This window comes from Otolemur garnettii, unplaced genomic scaffold, assembly GCF_000181295.1.
Source record: "Otolemur garnettii isolate 467f Iridium unplaced genomic scaffold, OtoGar3 scaffold00020, whole genome shotgun sequence".
Taxonomy (NCBI): Eukaryota; Metazoa; Chordata; class Mammalia; order Primates; family Galagidae; genus Otolemur; species Otolemur garnettii.
In genome coordinates, this window is record NW_003852415.1 from 9,045,111 (window position 1) to 9,051,110 (window position 6,000).

The window sequence follows — 6,000 nt, forward strand, 5'->3', positions numbered from 1 at the left end:
CAAGCTTTCTATTGTACATTCCATGAGTTTTGACAACAGTATGGGGTAGTATAACCACCACTACAATAAAAGTAGAGAATTCTCTCATGCTGGCTCTTTGTAGGCACCCTTTCCCCTCATACCCAATAAAAACCACTCCCTTGGTTTTGAATTTTTCAGAATTTTATATAAGTGGAACCATACATTCTGTGACCTTTTAAGTCTGGTTTCTTACACTTAACATAATTCATTTAAGATTAATCCATGTTATTACATATATCAGAAGTTAATTATTTCACATGATTGGGTAGTATTCCATTGCATGGATTTTTTTGATTATTCATTCAACAGGTGAGGACTTTGGAGTTGTTTCCCCTTTTGGCAATTATGAATAAAGCTGAGAAAATTGTTCATATACATACATTTTAATTTTTCTTGAGTAAATGCCTGGAAGTGTATAACTGGATTATATGGTAATTGTGTATTAAGTTTATTAAAAAATGCTTCCAATAAGGATTGAAAAATTAGCACACCCAGAAGCAATGTGCAAGAATTCCAGCTTTGCACCCTCACCAGCATTTGGTATTATATTTGTTGGTTGGTTTATTTTCAACAATTCTAATAATGGCAATGGTAATGTGTGTAATGCTATCACATTATAGTTTAAATTTACATTTTTCTGAGTGATTTACATTGTTGAATATTTTTTCATGTGTTTATGTGGTACTGTATATGTTATTTGGCAAAGTGTCTGTTCAACTTATTACCCACTTTTAAGTTGAGATTTTTATTTGTATTTCATTGTTGTTGTATTTTGAGAGTTCTTTAGATATATTTTATATACAATTCCCTTGTTGAATTCACCTTTACAAATATATTCACGTAGTCCATGTCTCCCTTTTTCATTCTTTTACTAGTGCCCTTCACATAAAAATGTATTTAATTTAAGTGAGATATAGTTTTTTAGGCTTTTCATGTATAGAACATGTTTTTGGTGTCATAATTAAGAATGCTGTGACTAAATCTCATACCTTTTTCCCTATGTTTTTAAAAGTTTTATAATTTTACACTTCATATTAGGTCTATAATCTATTTTATTTTTTAATCTAGGATAAGGTATTGGTCAAAGTTCATTATTTTATATGTGGATATCCACATATCTCTTCTTTTCTGCATATTACACTATGAAGCTACAGTACTTTTGGTTAATATAGCTTTATAGTAAATCTAAAAATAGGTAGTATAAGTCCTTCAATTACAATCTACTTTTCTGTTTTTATTTTAGTTATTGCTATTATGTTCTGCAAATATTTTAGAATTAGTTTGATAATACTTATATGATCTTACTGGAATTATAATGAGATCATGATGAATCTATAAAATAATTTAGGGAAAATAGACTCCTTTCAATCCATGAACATGATATATCTCTACATTCATTTTGGTCTCAATTCATTTCTTTATGCAGTTTTCAGTATTAATTATATGCATATTTTGCTTTGTTTATATTTAGGTATTTCAATTTTTGGTGGTATTATCAACGGTGCAGTTATTTAACTTCCATTTCAATTATTCATTGCTAGTAGTATGTAGGAATGAAAATTGATTTTCATACATTGATCTGATATTTTATACTCTTGCTAAACTCACATAGATGTTCAATAAGCTTTTTTGTGCTTTCTTTGGTCTTTTCTACAGAGACAACTACATTGCAGGTGGAGTTGGTTTTCCCCCTTTGTATATGTATATTTGAAGTAATATTTCTTCCCTTCATATATTCATGATTTTAGTTTTTTGTCTTGCCTTTTGAACTGGCTAGGATTTCCAGCATGATGTTAATTAGGAGTGGTGACTATGTATTTCTTTGCCTCATTACCTATCCCGAGTGAAAGCATTTCATTTCCGTCGTTATGTCTAATATTAACTAGAATTTTCTATAGATGATCTTTACAAGATTAAGGATGTTTGCTTCTTTTACTAGTTTGCTATTTTTATAATGAGTATATGTTGAATAAGGCAAATGATTTTTCTCTATTTGTTGAATTGACAGTATGTTTTTCTTCTTTATTATGAATTACATTGATTGATTCTGAGTGTTGATTTAGCCTGGTATTTGCAGTATAAACTTGATTTTGTCATGATAAATGACCTTTTTTAATAGATCAGTGGATTTATTAAAGATAATTTACTTCTTTTCATGAGGAATAACAGTTTTTTTATTTCATTACCCCTTTCTTTGGTTTTGGTATCAGGGTAATAAGTGGCTTCATAAAAACAGTCTCACACACTTCTATTTTTTGGAAGACATGGTGTATGCAATAGTACATGAACCTGATGTTTTCTTCCAGGGGTGTCCAACTTGCAGCCCACTGGCCACATGTCAAATATGTGAGGACTTTTTTGTTTATCTATGGTGTCAGATATGATAAAAAAATATGTGGGAACCATTTTCCTTTTCTTTTGTTCATAGCTTTTCTGTTGTGTATTTAGTGTTTGGTCCAAGGCAACTTTTCTTCTACTGTGTGACAGAGAAGAAAAAAGATTGGACACCAAATTTGCCTCTGTTGGATAATAAGAGGACAAGTTATCTTTCTTGTTGAACAAATTTTGATAGGGTGTGTCCTTCAATGAACTGATTCATTTCATCTAAATTGTATAATTTATGGGCAAAGAGTTCTTTTTAGTCTCTTTTATTAGCTTTTTAACATTTGTAGATTCTGTAGTGATTATCCTTTTTCAATGCTGATAGTGGTCAATGGTATTTGTCTAAAGTTTAATCAATCTGTTGATTTTTCATACAAAAAAAGCTACTGGTTTCTGGTTTTCTCCACAGCTTTTCTCATTTCATTTGTATTTATTTCTGCTTTTATGTTACAAAATTAACCTTTTTTTTAAAGTTGCTTTGGATTTAATCTGTTCGTATTCTTCTAGATTTTTATGATACTTACAATTGGTTTGAGACCTTTTTTCTTTTCCAGTGTAATTATCCCCCCCCCTTCCAGGAATTAATTTATTAAATCACAAATATTGAACAGCTTCTTAACTCTACACACACACTTAAATATTTTTTTTAAAGTTATGTTTTATTACACCATGATCCTGGATAATAGTTTTTCAAAACTTGGAGGAAAATCTTAAAAAAGGTTTCATATGTCACCTGCAACTTAAAAAATTAACATTATCAAAGAAGGAATGCTTCTGCACTTTTACCAAGATCATTAGAAAGAAACAATAATTAAGAACCTAAGAAACTATCTCAAAGGTATTTTGTTTTTACAATTATTCCTCCACAGTAAGGTAATGTTATGAAATAATCCAATCCATTCACAGAATGTCTCTCTGCATCTTCTCTGGTGTCTTCTATCACATCACTGCATATTTATGTATGACTAAGATAAGAGTTTCCTTAACATTATTATTTTGATAACCTAAAGCTGTTCTGTTACCTCTGGGTTCTCATTCTCACCTATTTATACAGTGAAGTGGCAAATTGGAAGAAGCTCAATATCGCCTCCTCTCATCATAATCTCTAGTTCCTCCACTGCATCCTGACCATAGTTTCCTTTACCATATGGTCTCTCCATCTTCCTTCTACCACTAAAGTTTCCACTCTTCACTGGACTGTAGTTAGAAGGTTGCTGGTTGTAACTTCCCAAATCATTGTACTTCCACTTTCATAATTTCTTCCTCCGTGATTGTCATAACTACCTCTGTAACTCCCCACTTCGTTGCCATGACCTGGTTCTCCACCACCATATCCTCCTTCTCCTCCTCCATAACTAGAGCTACTTCCAAAATGCAACCTTCAGATCTTCCTCCATACCCACTCTAGCCATCCCCAAATCCTCATCTACTTCCATATCCATCAGATTCTCCTCCTGGTCCTGATCCAAAATATCCACCACCACCACCACATGAATTTTCAAACTTAAAGTTGCCTCCTCTTCCACGCCCAGAACTCTGAACTTCCTGCTTTTCTTGTCTAGACAAAGCCTTTCTTACTTCTGCATTATGACCTTTGATGGTATGGCATCTCTGCAAAAGGATTGTATCCACAGGATCATGGTCATCAAAAGTAACAAATCCAAACACTCTTTTCTTTCCAAGCTGCTTAACAGTAATTATCTGACCGTATCAGTTTCTTCCATACTCCTCAATGTAATTTCTACGGTGATGCTCCTTAGTATTTTAATTCCACAAACAGTTTCTTCACAGTTACATGAGCCTCTGGTTTTCCAGGCTCCTCTCTTGCTACAGGGTTTTGGCTCAACCCTTCTCCCCTCAACTGAATGACATCTCGCAGTCATGGCTCCATCAACCTCCAGCATGGATGAGAAAATTACAAACCAAATCCTCTTGATCTTTTGCTTGCAGTATCTCTTATTACCACACAGTCTGTAAGTTTGCCCCATTGTTTATAGTAGGTCCTCAAACTTTCTTCTGTGGGTTCAAAGCTTAAGCCACTCCAAATTTAGGAACAGTTTACAAAGTCTTCTCACATGTTTCTTCCAAACTTACCTGACATCCAATATAGATTATACACAATGTTATTTCATAAATGTGCTTAGGGGCAGAGAAAATAACCCACTAGACCCCCTTTGTGTGAGCTCTTATGTTTATCAGTGTAACGATCAACCATGATTGCAAACATGAGAAAAGGAAGTGACAAATTTCAAATACACAGTGGCCCAGGTCTTCAACAAGATTTTACATAAATAAACACACATTAAAGGACTGAGCCACATCTTAACCACAATACAATTAAGGATAAAAATCATTTTTCTCACTTCCTTTAACATTTCATCTACAAAGATCACTGGTTTTACCCAGTGAAGATTAAGCTAACTAGTAAAAATACTATTTAAAATATGAATTTTTACACTTAAAATAGAATCTTTCTATTTCTAAAGGATTTTTTTTTTTAAGAGAGTCTCACTATGTCACCCTCTGTAGAGTGCTGTTGTCACAGCTCACAGCAACTTCCAGCTCTTGGGCAAGTAATTCTCATGCCTCAGCCTCCCAAGTAGCTGGGACTACACAGGCACCTCCCACAATGCATGGCTATTTTTTGTTGTAGTTGTTGCTGTTGTTTAGCAGGCCCGGGCTGGTTTGAACAAGCCACCCTGGGAGTATGTGGCCAGCACCGCTAGGGGCGCTGCCAATTTTTAGCTATGGGTGCCCACAATAAAGGATTCTGAAATGAATATCCTTCCCCCCTAAATAACTTCCTTCCTCACTGCTACTCTATAGTTGGTACTAATCTGATGTCTCCAAATTTTATTTCTAGTTTCCTGGTTTTCAGCTAGCCACTGCAGACCCAGATAAAACCCTTACCCAAAATAAGAGTCGGAAAACAAAATGTTTCCTTCCTTTCCTCCCCTCTCCCTTGACAGAGTCTCACTTTGTCACCCATGGAGACACAGCTCCCAGCAGCCTCAAGCTCCAGGGCTTAAGTGATTCTCTTGCCTCAGCCTACGCACTGGCCCCACTAGCTGGACTACAGGTGCCCACCACAACGCCCTGCCGTTTTTAGAAACAGGGTCTGGAACCTGTGAACTCAGAAAATCCACCTGTCTCAAGCTTCCCGGAGTACTGGGAGTATCTGGGTGAGCCACCGGCCCCCAACCCTATAAAATGGTTTTACAATTGGTATTGTGTCAAAAGAGGCCCAACACTCTTGTAATATGTTGTCTTAAACTATGGCTGCAAGCCCTGGAGCACCCAACACCCACACACGCATGCACATGCACACACACGCATGCACGCACGCACGCACGCAGGCACATGCTCAAACACGCATTCTTTTTTGTGGTTTCTGAACACAAAGGTGCCATTTCATCACGGGAAGATCCAAGCTCACAAAAGACACCAAATCCACCTCCACCACACAATATGAAAAGTGCCCGAGTTAACCACATCTGTACTTTGATAAAGGAGTGAAATAATTATTCTTCTTCTTCTTCTTCTTCTTCTTCTTCTTCTTCTTCTTCTTCTTTTTTTTTTTTTTTTTTTTTGAGATAG